The sequence below is a fragment of the Acinonyx jubatus genome, chromosome A2 (genome assembly GCF_027475565.1).
Source record: "Acinonyx jubatus isolate Ajub_Pintada_27869175 chromosome A2, VMU_Ajub_asm_v1.0, whole genome shotgun sequence".
In the NCBI taxonomy this organism is placed as follows: domain Eukaryota; kingdom Metazoa; phylum Chordata; class Mammalia; order Carnivora; family Felidae; genus Acinonyx; species Acinonyx jubatus.
The window spans coordinates 58,335,001-58,349,999 of record NC_069383.1 but is presented as its reverse complement, the minus strand read 5'-3'; the positions used below and the strand labels follow the sequence as shown (position 1 = coordinate 58,349,999).

General features: G+C 35.1%; 1 long non-coding RNA gene and 1 pseudogene across 1 annotated transcript; one reads left to right on the top strand and one right to left on the bottom strand.

The window, feature by feature from the left end:
• The first annotated feature begins 4,775 nt into the window (after window positions 1–4,775).
• Window positions 4,776–12,940, top strand: LOC106984156 (uncharacterized). The gene is made up of 3 exons (XR_001431640.3): window positions 4,776–6,746; window positions 6,840–6,926; window positions 12,325–12,940. It is a non-coding gene; the product is annotated as an uncharacterized LOC106984156 (long non-coding RNA).
• LOC113603107 (uncharacterized) lies at window positions 9,868–9,963 on the bottom strand (annotated as a pseudogene).
• Window positions 12,941–14,999: the final 2,059 nt, after the last annotated feature.

Here is a 14,999-nt window from a genome sequence, read left to right as displayed (position 1 = left end):
CACTAACATTTTTAACATTTGCATTTATTTAAAATGAACTTTCCTCTAACAATAGTCATAAGGTTTGCCAAATGGAAAAAGATTTCTACAAAAATTACGAAGAGCTTAAAGTATACTGGGTACTGTGCAAAGTGTTAAAAAATAATAATATGGATTTGGCTCCCATGGACGGTGCAGTGTAACAGAAGAAAAAGTACATGTACACGTAAACAAATAGTTACATACAGTATTAGAAGTATAATTAAACATGGACAAAGCCAGAGGTCCTACGTAAGAATTACTTTTGATAGCATTTGAATCAGGAAAGACCCAGCAGAGCAACTGATATTTGAATTGTGTTGAGAATAAATAGGAAACTATCACATAGGAAGAGAGTGAAGACATGGCAAGTTTAGCAAGGTCTTTGTGCCAAATCACAGATGTGTGGGGCAGTGATAGGAGATGGGAGATATAAATAATTCTGTGTTGCTCAAGTACCAAAAGATGTCAGAAAAGACCATGAAAGGCTCTGCATCCCATGAAAAAGAGCTTGGATTTCATTCACTAATAAGGTTTCTAAGAAATAGGAACCTTGGGATAGATTAAGGAGGGAAAATATGGTGTGATCAAGTTTGTGTCTTCAAAAAAATCATTTATTACAAGTAACATTTACTACCCATTTAACAAATTTAAATTGATAAGTTCATAATTATATTGCCCCTTCAAAGGGCAGAAGAGCTCTAATATTGTATAAATTTAGGCATAGAAAAGCACTTAGGTGTCTGACACCTCTTAGGTGAGGCTCATGTAAGAATATCTGGTAGCTTCTCTCTGGCCCTGTGGAACTGTAGAGACAAAATGTGTCCATCTGAAAAGAGAAAATGTCCTTCCTTTACAGATTTTCTAGCAAGCCTTAAGGCAAATGAAAGAATTATTCCTGGGATGCTTTCAACTGTCTTGTCCTACCAAGTATTCCTAATGGATGGGAGACCCTGCTCTGTGTGAGCATAGAGTGTGCTTGTTTGTGCTGTAAACTTATGTCCTGCATCTGTCTTCCTGACAACTGTGCATAAAGGCAGTCTTCATGCCCTATTTCCAGATGAGAACTGAGCTGAAAGCACACATTAAAGGGAAAAATTTAGGTTATCTGTGCAAGAGTATCCATCCATTGCTGGTTTTCTCTTAAAAATATCTGACTATAATGACATTTTTATGTTGCTTCGTAATGGTGATTGTCAGAGAATGATCAACAGATCAAAGCTACAACGTGTACAGTACCCTCTTGTGGAAGGCAGCCTATCTCCTTCTCCCTGTCTCTGTCCTTCTCTTGCACTCATGACCCAGAGGAGCAGACCAGGCTGGCAGTATGACTGTGGCTTCTAACCCTGGCTGAGGTTGACACACATTTCACAGACCATGGCTACTACTACAGAAGCACATCAGCCTGGATTATATCAGGAAAAATGCGTTTTCTATTGGCATCTTTAGTTCTTGATAGAAATTTCTTCCTGCATGAGGAAAGTGGCAGAACAAAAGCAGTTGATAAATAGAATAATAACCTGGCATCTCAATACCTCATGGATATGACCTCCATGGATAAAATACAAATCTACTTTGTGTAACTGACATGTAGTCCGTTAGTCATTTTTAATAAAAGAGGAGAGAAGTTACTCCCCTGTGGCTTTTGCTGGTACTTTTAATAGTTGTGGTGTGGTAGGAAGTAGGCCCCTAGTTCCCTTGGCAACAAGTAGGGTAGACGCGATACACAGAAATCTGAATCATCAGTGAATCATCTGAGGATTTCTGTTTCCAATCCTTGGAAATAATTTACTGATTGTTCTGATCTATGTGTTGTTTGCTGACTCCAAGTGAGCACGTGGAAAGCATAAGAGTTTACTTTGGTCAATCATTTAAGAAACATTCGCTCCAAGTGGACCTTAATACTGATATCCAAAAAACAGTTTGTTTTGTTTTGTTTTATTAAGTTTAACACTCACATTTGAGGAGCACAAATTGGCACATCAAGGCATCAGCAGTGGGGAAGTTACCCTTCTACAAAGAAATCCAATGTCCCCAGCAGGATGTTTTGGGACCTCACCACATGTAAACTAAATTTTTCTTTCTGTCAAAGAAAGGTGATCTCTCTACAGCTCGATGTTAGTACCAGAGAAAATTTTCATACACTTGAAAAGAGAAGTGAAATGGCTCACACCTGAAACGCCTGTGTGCAGACACACACATGTGAATACACAATCCCCACCTGAGACTTCTGGACATGATTTGCTCAGTTTCTCCTGCTATTTTATTTCCCCACTCATACATCTCTTGTATGACCCCCTTATCTCCATTTTTGTTGTTAATACCTTATTTCAATTTACCACTTTGTCTTCTTGACTCAGACTACCCTTTACTTAATTCTTTGTGCAGACAGAAAAATAACTTCCCCTAAAAATACTTCTTTCTCGTGGCAGCATCCAATCAAAACTCATTTATGGTTCAATGGCTTCTTGAGGACCATGGCTTATTTATCATTGTATTTGAAGCTTACATCTGGTGGTATCTGACCCATAGAGGATGTTCAATAAATGTTTATTGAATGATTTGTAATTATTGTGGTATTTTTGCTTTTATGACTCCCACATTAGACCTAAATCTACTTGTTAACAGGCCTGATGTCATGTTTTTGTATGCTCCTAGCATGGTCTCCACGTTCAACCAACATTTATTGAAACAGTGAATGCAATTCAAATCCTGGGAAATCATGAATACATATTGTTGTCTCCTCTACCTAGGTGACCTTATTTCCCTACTTTCCTGGGAGGTGTGTGTTTGTACCAGTCAAGATCCATTAAATCATTCAGGCCATTTCCCACAGATGAATGCCACCATTCTCCCCACCTACTTATGTTCCTTCCTCTTTCAAGGCCCAGCCTCCCTCATTGTATTCACAAGTGGAGAGACTTCTTGATTCCTCCAGCCCTCCCAGATCTCATGTTATTCTAACTCTTCCTATCAATGGCTTTTATTCAAATGTTTTCCCTAATGTATTCATCTATTGTTTGCCTCCTGGGAGATGTCACCTAATTCCTAATACTTGGCATTTCCCACACATTGATGGCACTAACCACCTTCATCTCTCTTTAGAGGATCAGAACTTGATGTTGTATAAGCTATTCAGTCTCAAAAATCTTACAAAGTTGGTTCATATTGTTAAAATTTGTAGGTGAGTTAATTGTATTTTTTTTGGTTAGAATGAGTCTTTTTGCTTTTAGAGATATATATTAAAATACTTATGGATGAAATGATGTGTGGTTTCAAATGTATTTCAAAACAATACAGGAGGAAATAAAAAGGAGTCACACTCTTCTATGTACTATATGTTAGAAATGTTTTATAATACAGACTTCTTAAAACTTAATTCATTGTCTCCCTCTCTTATCCCCTTTAGCCATTTTGAACCTGATCCTCCTTTGCTTAAAAGCATCCTTTCCCCTCTATTCCTGTCCCAACCTTCTGGGACATTCTGTAGAGGGTGGAGAGCAGAGACTGACATGTGAAACCAAGTCTGTTTAACTGCTCATGAGATCAGTGCTCAAATAGAAGAGACTGGTATCAAGCCAAGTAGTTAAAAACATTTTTTTAAACAAAAGTTAAATTCTGAAAGAAAACAGGAGAACTGAGAGTTACCCTCCACCCTACCATGTCCCGTTTTGTGATTCTCTATATACATGACAGGAGAAACATCCAAAATCAAGGGTCATGTTGTGTCCTTTGCTTGAACTATCCTTCCCTTCTCTTAACTACTTAGAAATGATCTACTCAAGCTTCATTTGAGACTGTTCAACCATCCCTTACTGTAGCTCCCCCTGGACTCTTTCTCCCATAGACAGAATTAAATGCTTCCTCATCAATATCCATACGACATTATACTTGCTTCCTTTTTTTCTCCACCTCTGTGGAGTACAGTTTTTAGTTATGGATGTCCTTTGGGCATTGCACTACTCTGGAGAGGGAACTCAGACCATCTTCCCCAGAGTCTAAGCTCTGTCTTCCTCTCCTCGGTTCCCCTGTTAGCACAGTGCCTTAAAAAGAGTGGATGTTTGATGAAAGGTGAAAATTGATTCAGAGAGAATTAAATTTTTTTAGTATATGTTACTCCTCTTTTCTGCTAATATTCATATACTGGAAGTCTCCTTTTCTAATCTCCCCACCCAAAAGTGCTCCTTCCTCCTCTGATTTCACCAAACTTTTTTCCTCTCACAACATGTATCATGATCTGCTTTGGTTTGGGTATCTTATCTCCTTTGCTGTCCATGACTTGTGAGAACAGTGACCATACCCTTTCCTCCTGCTCCTTTCTACAGAACGTGCTCAGGGTTTGGTTCCTAAGTATATTTGAGAGATTTGTCGAATTAGATATTTAAGTAGAAAAGACCTGGGAAGAGTCTTGGTTTTGTACTTGAGATCAGCTGAACTGACTATCTGATGTCCCTCACTTGCTTAAATAATTTCATGAGCTTCATTATTTATAGAAGGAATAAAAAACAGCCCCAATTCACAAGACTCAATCATTCTTTAAGGCTTCCAGAATGATGCAGCATATGCCACCCATTGAATCAGTTGCTGCTCATAAAAGCACAACAGTGGAGGGTTTGCATCGCCACTTCAGAGTTGAGCAAACTGAAGCTACGTGAGCGACAGGTTCAAGAATAGAGCTCAGAGTTTGATTCCAAGACTTTTAAATCCGACTCCAGTGTCCTTCCTATCCATACCACAGGTTCCTGTGTGTAAATGATAGCATATTGAGTTCCTCTAATATGTCTTACCCATTACAGGTCTTTTGAGAAGCATTACAACATAGAGAGCTAGGAGGAAACCTCTGTTGCCAGGCTGTGTTTCGATCCTGGCTCTACTGAGCCACATGACCTTGGGCCAGCCAGCAGTCACTCTGGAAAGGGAAAAATGTGCTTTATAAAGTGGAGCACTGTGCTTAGTGAGGGAAACTCAGATGCGCTGCTGTAGATGCTTCTTTCCTTCTAATATGCTTACTCTCTGCCTCAGTTTCCACATCAGTAAATTAAGGAGGCTAATAATCCCTATGTGATAAGGTTATGCAGAAGATTAGAGGAGTTAATAATTCACATAAAGCATGTAAAAAAACAGTTCCTAGCACATAGAAAGCACTATATGTAATGGTTTGTTTTGTCCCTACTTTGATCACTTATTTTAAAATACAGCATGTGCAATACATTTTGTACAGTATGAAAGGCAAAAATATTAAGTGACTTTTTGGGGTCAAGTTTTGAGACCAGTCCCAAGATATTTGTGGCATTAGCATCTAAAATCTCTTTCATATTCTCTACAACTTTTCCAAACATACTTAGTTTGCAAAATCAGATTGGACATTGTACAGGAATAGCTTTTCTCATAATATTCCAGTACTTTTAGTTCTATTCCAGCTGGAGCTGGAAATACTGTTGCATGCAGAAATTTAAAAGTATGTGAAAACAACATGATCCCAATCTTATTTTTTTACTCATTTTCAGGAAAATTGATGGTTCACATGTGAAATATAAGCAAAATTGCTAGTTATTTGCTATCACCAGAGTAAAAATTAGTCACCTTCCACCATCTTGGGAGCTATTCTGGTGTGTGGTTGTAAAAGAAAAACTAGAAAAATTATTAAAAATATGATGTATTTAATCATTGACCCTTTAAATATCAGTTGTGTACTCTCTTATGTCAGGCAGTATTCTAGAAAAAGGACTCACAGCCTATGTCCTGCAGAGGAAGCTTACTTACAGGTGTGAGGAGACAGAAAAATAAGTAAACAAATAAAATAATTACAGATTTTATGGTGGGAATTATGGAAGAAATGTACAGGGTGATAGCTACTAGATTAGTAGACATGTGGAGAGAGAGCATTAGGGTGATATGTGAAGGTTTGATCAGAAACCCGAAAGACCATAAGGCACAGAATTTGGCGACATGATATTATGAAAAGCAGAGTATAGAAATATCAACCATAGAGAGTTAAATTATCAACAGTATTTTTTTTGTGTGTGTGGCTCACCTTACATATATATATTTTTCCCACCAGTAAATGTGATTTGGTTTAAAGGTAGTTAAAATAGCTTAGACAAAGGTCAGCTGTTACCCACAATGCATATTTCTTTCTCTCTTCCCTTTTAATATACAAGTAATACTCATTATAAAAAAATTTGGAAAATAAAAATTATAAATAAAATTTACCCACAATTCAAAAACTTAAATGCAAATGTTACAAATATGTTAGTCCATTCCTAAAGCAGAGTTTTAAAAAAATTCTGTTTGTGGTTATCTAACCTCTGTGAAATGAGGTTAAATAAAGTAGGTAGCCCACTCTGATTAGAAAAAAGAGAAGCAGAAGCAGAGGTCATGTTGATATTCAGAGTTCACATGGTAATAAGCATGTTTTGGTTTAAAAATTAGAATTGATCACAAAAAAATGTTGTAGTGGTCAGATCAATAGGGACAGGTAAATGTTTTGATTTCAAATATTGTCAAATCTTATCTCCCTAAGCAACTGAGCAAACAAACAAACCAAAAAGGCTATAGTCCCACCCCATTTTGGAAGTAGTAGCCTTGAAGGTAAGGGGCCATTGAGAAACTAGCCTCATTCTCATAAACAGAAGCTAGAGTGGGAGGTGACAGTGGTGGCAGTGAAATTGGTGGCCTGGACCTGCCATAGTCCCAGCTGAGCCCCAGTCAATGAGAAGACCACACTGGTGAATATCTTACTCATTCCACACCATTTGAGACTGAGTTTCTTCTTACCTGTCAACATATTTTCTTCCTTCTCCTCTCTCTCCTTCTCGCAGATGGATGAGCCTAGAGGTTACAGCCTGCTTTTCAAGGTGATAATGAACTCACAGACTTCAGTACCACCTTCTGCTGGACAGTGTCAGGTTTGTGCTTTAGGGGAAGAGTACACAATACTTTCTCCACTTATAATAAACAAAGAAATAGAAAATAAAGGTGCAGCAGCAGTGAAGTCTTCAAACAAGAAGAGCCCATGCATACCCACTGAAAAAAGAATATACTGATTTAGAGAATCTTCCCCTGGGAACCAGGGATGGGAAACTAGAAGAGAAATGATTGGGCTATTGTTAATTTTTTTCTTATTTTTCACTTTACACAATAAGGAGATTTTCACTTTTTCAGTACCTACTGTCAAAAAACAAATTAGGCTGAAGCATTGATACAGGCCAGAGAAGATTAAAGTACATTGTTTTACCTCCATTGCCAGGAGTCACTGGCAATTATTTCCTTCCTTTCAAATATAGGTCAGTAGGTAAGTAGGTAGTAGGCAGATAGATAGATACAAGTATTTATATATATATATATACACACACACACACACATACATACTGTATATATGTATACATATGTATATATGTATATGTATATATATGTATATATGTATATATATATGTATATATATATGTATATATACACACACATACATACTGTATGTGTGTGTATGTGTGTGTATTCATTATTATAAATGAAATTCTGTATCTTTTTTGATAAATATAAGCATCTTCTCATGTCATGAATTCATCTTCAAAGATATTTTATTGCATAGATAATAATCTATTATCATACAGATGTATCATAGTTTGTTTATCCAAAAGTACCCTATTGCTGGCCCTATTGCTGGAATTTTAGTTTGCCTGTGATGTTATAAATGATCCTATGATGAATATAATAGGATATTAACTTTCATCTAGCTGCAGTTTTTTTTAGGATAAATGCCTAGACATAGATCCAGTGTGAGCAATTATATGAATATTTGTCAAGGTTCTTGCCCCACGTTGTTAAATTGCTCTCCCCACAGCAGTATTTAGGAAGACCCTTCTCACTTCCCACCAGTATTAACTATCTCCCAAAAAATCTTTACTGGCATTAATTTTAATACAATTTAAGCTCTGAGTCACAGTTGTTTTTTATTTTCCTTTCTATTTTTCCTTATTTCTATCTTTTTTGGGCATGAGGAGATCAAAATAGGATTCCTGGTAGAGCTCAAACATACACAAAATGACCAGGAACAGTTAAAAAAGAACATGTAATTCTAAAAATGTGCATAAGATTGGTCTATATGTTTACACTTAGGAAAATTGTTTTCTTAGGGCCATTTCAGTGACCTTGGGTTAATATTGCTTTTGAATCCCTCATGGTCAACATTGGCTAATTTTGAGCAGAGAAATTCCTAGAACTTATTTAGGCACTAAATACACTTAAAATAATATGGACCATGGGTTAACATTATGTTTTAAGCTACAAAGAAGAACATTTGGATAAAAAGTTTGCCTCCAGCGATACCACAGAAATGGCATGATTTAAATATTTTGATTTGCACTATAAATCATGCTTATTTCATTTAACTATTTTGAAATGAAATCATTTACCCTTTGGAGTATGTTGAAAACATTTTATTTTACTAAAACAGAAAAAATTAAAACTGCTTGAGTCTGTAGGATTTTAGCTGAACTCGTAAAACAAACTCATCCCCACAGTTGTTAAATCAGATAGCTGTTTTATTTCCAATAACATTTGATCTTCATATTTGTCATTTCCTTTGTAGAAATTGTGGATTTATCACCTTTTCCCCACAGTGATTTTTTTTTTACTTATCTACCTACTTATAACCTATCCATTTTTAGATATCGTTATTTCAACTTTAAGTATTATCTACAGTGCTAAAATACCTATGATAGTAATATTAAATTCTAGTCCCCCTCTACACGGCCCACGATTGCCATCAGGTTAATGTGGGTACTTTAGACTTTGTTTTATGCATTTGTAAAAATTGATAATTGTAGAGAAAATGTATTGTTTTGGTCTTTTTTTAAATAAAAATTGTATTATAATATACCTACCATGATACCAAAACCTGATTTTTTTTCCCTTTATCAGTGCCTCTTTCCTTTAAATTGATGTCTTATTTTCCATACCACAGATTAGGAGTCCGTCTATACAGAGACGTTGTGTTCACTTCCAATTCTTCCCTGTTAGAAATTTTTTATTTAAGAATACTTTCCAGGGGCACCTCGGCGGCTCACTCAGTTGAGCATCTGACTTCAGCTCACATCATGAATTCACAGGTCATAAGATCGAGTCCCACATTGGGCTCTCTGCTGTCAGCATGGAACCCGCTTCAGATCCTTTGCTCTGCTCTTGCTGCCCCTCTCCTGCTTGTGCTCTCTCTCTTTAAAAAATAAATAAACATTAAGAAAAATAAAAGAATACCTTCCATATCCAAACCGGAAAAAAAAATTATACTATTAGTGTAATACTCTTATAATGTTATGCTTAGATTATAATCATTTGAAATTTGTCTTTATGAATATGAGATATGAGCTAACTTTCTAAACATCTTTCTAAATAAGTAGATAATTCTCCCAAGAACTCATATTAAAAAATGAACCTCTTACTCCATTTATTTAAAATACCACTTCTATGGTATCTTAAATTAGCATATGCTTTTCTCTATTTTTAAACTCCTCTTCCACTGATGTAGTTATCAATTCCTATCCCACTAATATAATATTTTTTAAAGGTTTTTTTAATTTTTTTAATGTTCATCCATTTTTGAGAGAGAGAGAGCATGAGCAGAGGAGGGGCAGAGAGAGGGAGACACAGAATCCAAAGAAGGCTCCAGGCTCTTAGCTGTCAGCACAGAGCTCGAAGTGGGACTCTAACTCAAAAACCACGAGATCATTGCCTGAACTGAAGTCAGACACTCAACCGACTGAGCCACCCAGGCACCCCTATAATATTTTTATTACTATAATCCTATAATATGTTTTATATGTAGCAGTCAAGGCCGTCCCTTCATTTTCTTTCATACATTTATCTTGGTTTTTTTTTTTTTTCTCAGAGGCCATACTCATCTTCTCTGTATAGTTCTAATTTTAGTATATGTGCTGCCCAAGCAAGCACTTGGTGATTTTTAAATATTCAATCTTCTTTGTGGATTTTAGAACAGGTTTTAAATTTTGGTTAAAAATTCTCTTTTTTATTAGTCTTGTGCTAAATTCATAGTTTGTTTTGAGAGAACAGACATCATTAAATATTAAACCTTCTCATTCATGAACAAAATATTTTTCCCCTTTTATGCCTTCCAGTAAAGTCATCGTAGGATTATTCCCAAGTATTTGATGTGATTATTATATTATAAATAGACCTCTTGTTCTCTTTATTTTCTCATTGGCTTACTGTTATGAATAAAATCTACAGGTTATCATATGGTGAACTTGTATTTGGCCATCTTGATTAAATTCCCTTATCTACCCCACTGAGGTTTTCATATAAATGCTTGTATTATCTGCATATTGTCACAGTTTTATAACTTCCTTTCCAATATTTGAGTTGTTTTCTCTGTTTTGTTACACTGGCTGGGACCTCAAGTTAAAAGTTGAACAGTTTTCTTCTTCTTGTCCATATAAACCTATTTCATCACTAGGGATAGGGCTTGATGAGGGACTTGGGTAGATCCTTTTATAAATCAAGGAAATTACTTTACATATATTTTTGTTTTACAAAAAGCTTTTAAAAATTGTTGTAAACATCTTGAATTAATTTAGAATAACTTTTCAAAATCAAATGTGATGATCCAATGATTTTTCCTCCTTTAATATACTAATAGAGTACATTCCACTGAACGAGTTTAGTGGTAAGCCATTTTTGTATTCCCAAGAGAAAGCCCTACTTGGTCATGCTGCATTATTTTTACAGTGCATTGTTGGATTCAATGTGTTACCACTTGATTATTTTTAAAGTTTCTTTGAGAGGGAGAATGAGGCACGCCTGAGTTGGGGAGAGGCAGAGAGAGAGAATCCCAAATAAGCTCAACCTGGAGAATGTGGAGCCCAAGGCAGGGCTCTACTTCATGAACCGCAGGATCATGACCTGAGCTGAGATCAAGAGTTGGGCGCGTAATGAACTGAACCACACACACACACCCATTTTATTATTTATTTATTATTTATCATGATCTGCTTGTTTAAAAAAGAAATTTCCTGTTTCAAGAAGATTTGTCCATGTTTGCTTATAAAATAACCTGTGTCTGGAGCTATTAGTGAGGACCAGTAGGGAGCAAGTCATTATTTCATTACCATTTCAATATCTGTTACTATTTTTTGTCTTTTTAGATTTCCAGGTCTTCTTTTGCCAATTTTAGTAATTTTTAAATCTTGTGTAGATATAATTGAATATAGTCTTATTTTTAAAATCTATGCCTTTTTTCTTAATTGTAATTGTCAAAGGTTTGCCTGTTTCATATGACCTTTCATGGAATTATTTTTATTTTTTGAATTATGTCAATTATTTCAATTTGCTTGATGCATCAATTATATCTATCTTACTTAATTCCTTTCTTGGCTTTATTTTTGTTCTTCTTTTAGATTGTTGGACTGATTGCTTAGTTCTTTGATTTTAAATATAATTTTCCAATAAATACATTTAAGATGAAAAAGTTTTCTCTAAATACAGCTTTGGCTACATATCACAGGTTTTGATATGTTAGGCTCTAATTTAAATCAATTCTAAACATACTTGTTTCAGTCTTCGCTAATGTTATAACTTTCATTTTCTTCACTTATTTACTTTGCTGATTAGTTACCCTTTTATTCCTTTGATACTCAGGAGAGGTAGAATATTCCCTGAAAATAGAAAAGCCTTGAAGACTAACTAGAGTGATCACACAATGACTAGAGACTGAACAATACACAGCATTTCATTCTTATGAATATGAATCCTTAACCTATTACCTGGAACAAATGTTATACATTTAATGGCCTCTCTTCTTTGAAAAAGACTTAACACACTCCTTTGAGAAAGAAAAGAATAAGAGTCACTTGACACTGGAATTGAATTCAAAGGGGTGACACTAAGCAAGGTCACATTACTATTACTATTATTATTAATTATTATTATTATTAATGATTATTTTCATCTATAGGCTTTAGGAAAAGGCTGTTCTGGGGCTTGTGGGTGACTCAGTTCAGCTCAGGTCATGATCTCACAGTTTGTGAGTTAGAGCCCCGTGTCAGGCTCTGTGCTGACAGCTCAGAGCCTGGAAACTGCTTCACATTCTGTGTCTCCCTTTCTCTCTGCCCCTCCCCCATTCATGCTCCTTCTCTGCCTCTTAAAAATAAAAATGTTAAAAAATGAAAAAAAAAAGAAAGAAAAAGACTGTTTCTAATTATCTCCAAAGTCCAGTATCATCCATCCGTTTCACTGATTTTTTTGTTTTGTTTTGTTTTGTTTTGTTTTGTTTTGTTTTGTTTTGTTTTGTTTTAGGATATTAATTGTTCCCTCCCATAGCCCTGAATGAATACAAAGCCCTAAATTGGTAAGGAAGTCTACTGGACTGATAGGAAATATTTCTCATTGCCTGGGAAAGGAAGAATTGGTTAGATGGTGTGAAATTCAACCGTGGGACTCATATCTCTGGTAGGTTATGCTGTTTCTAACAAAACCATTGTGCACACTCATATCCTCTTTTACACCACCTTAACACAGAATTCTGCTAATGTAACTTACTAAGGTAAATGTTTCACACAAAACCCAGTTTTGCAGACATTTTATTTTTTGATGTTTTGATTATCACCTTTCACCTCACAGGGTTTTAGAGAGCTAGAAACTCTTTTTTTTTTCTTTTTTTGCAGTGCACAGACTTTCTGTTTCCCTCACTTTTCATATACATTTTTGAAGATGATTGGCTATGAATCTAATCTTGTTAGCACCATGACCTTTCCACCACCAAGTTGTAAGAACTACCTGTTAGACCACTGCATAATACCATTAGGAAGTAAAAGGCATGGGGTATATGAAGTTATCAGGCAAAATAGTATTTGTTCCCTATTGATATATATCTAACAAAACATTATATAAAATACTTTCTACCTGCTTTAAACAGTTTGTATTAATTCTCCTTTTCATTTTAAGATAAATAATATTTACACTTCAATTAAAATTTAACTAAATTTGGCAAGCTGTGGAGGTTCAAAAGTTCGTGAAAGTCCAGAAACCTTCATATTTTACTTGAACACTCATTTTTTAACCTTAGCTGTAAAGCTACTTTGGTCTGGTTATTTCCTACTTAAAATTGCTAATCCTTGTGCATTATAAAGGGATTGATAAAGTAAATATGACATTGGAGTTGTTGATATGACATTTCTCTAAATAAAGAAAGAGAAAGTATGGTTTTTTGCTGGCTTATAAGAATTAAGCAGGCTTAATTTGTAACCTTTAGTGGCCAGTAAAAATTTAAACAAAAAAATGTTCAATGTAAGAGTAAATTCTAGATAAGAAGTAATAGCCATCATTTGACAAATAATAAAGCTCTGACAATGAAATACGAAGAAGTCTAAGGAAAGATATCTATAAGAATTTTTACTATAAATTATATATTTGTATCTACTTTTATTTTATCAGAAAAACAGAGATTCCTGTATTTGATTCTTAATTAGTAATCATTATGGAATATTAAGTTAAAGAGGTATTTTTTTTATTTCCACTTCTATAAAACATTTTGCTCACTTAAATCAAGACAGTAAGTAAAGATCAAAATCCAAATACAGTTTTTGCCATTTCTTGGTCCAAGTTAGAGAACATGATCTTCTTTATCTTAAGGGGAATTTTCATTGTGAAAGCAAATTATCTTCAGCACAATCATGTCCTCTTATCATGGTAAAATTAGCCTTGTTCCGAGGAGAAAGGTTTCTGTGGTATCTTAGGAAACTTTTAAGTATGGATTAAAAAGTCTTAACTTCCTTAATTTAAATACTTCCTCATATTTTTCTATTGTCAACTTACTAATAGAAGTAGTATTTTTCAAAAACTAATTTTATAATTAAAATTTTAGTTCATCTGATCTCTCAACTTGTTTGTTTTGTAAGAGATATCTAAAACCCCACCATGGAAAATAAAATGTGAAAAAGACTATTTCTATCCCTGGCATAATGAAATTGGGCTTACGTACAGAAAGTAGTTCAGTTACTTTGGTTAAAAAAAGTTTAGGTTTCGCCATGAAGATAGTGCTGTGTCAGTTGAAAAGGTGGTGCTGTTGATGATGGATATCATCTGTACAAGCAGGTGTCACAGGAAAGATGAATGTGGTCATAACAGTCCTTTCCATGATCTTTGTGCATATAGATTGTCCTTTGATTGTTGTGGTTATTATTCACAGTGCCTGGAGCTACTTGTAACCCAGTCCTGGAAATGCGCAATGGCTCCAGTCTTCCCTCTTTTCCTATGGCTGCCTGCCAGCTGGTCTGTAGGCTGCAGTGGTTTCTCCCAGAACTGCATTTCTCTTAAAGCTCACCCCAGAGCAGCAAAAAAAGTGTATTTTTTCTACCTCCAAACTTACGTCTTTTCCTCTTGAGTTCACTAAGCAACCATCTGGACAGCCTGTTGTTATGCATTTACTGCTTTTAGCCATTAAATCAAAAGTGAAGTATTTAGCATTCTTTCACTGATAAATCTAACTTCTTCACAGTGAGTAAATCATGGGATAGATCACCAATTAATGACAAGCCATTCACTCACTCTGGTAACCTTAAAATCATTCAGTCAACATTTCTGTTTTGTGTTCTTTTTGGATTTAAGTTACTATCTGTGGGAAACCCTCATTCAGGATTGCTAGAATGCAGGAAATTTAGGTTATGGTTTTCTTCCCCCTCCCTTTTTTTCTTACTTTATTTTCGAATAGACCATAAATAATTTGTGATCCATTTACATGATTCCATCTACTTTTTTGAAAATACCTCATCACCAATCCTAAAAGAAAAGCTAGTATTGATTGTATGTGCTAATTGCTTCATATACACTATTTCATGGCAACTCTATGAGGAATGAGTGCTATTATTATGAGTCCTGTTTTGCTAATAGACATGAAGAGGTTAATTAACTACACCAGGTCATATAAATAGTAAGTAGTAAAACCAGGCTTTGAACCTACTCGTCTAACCCCA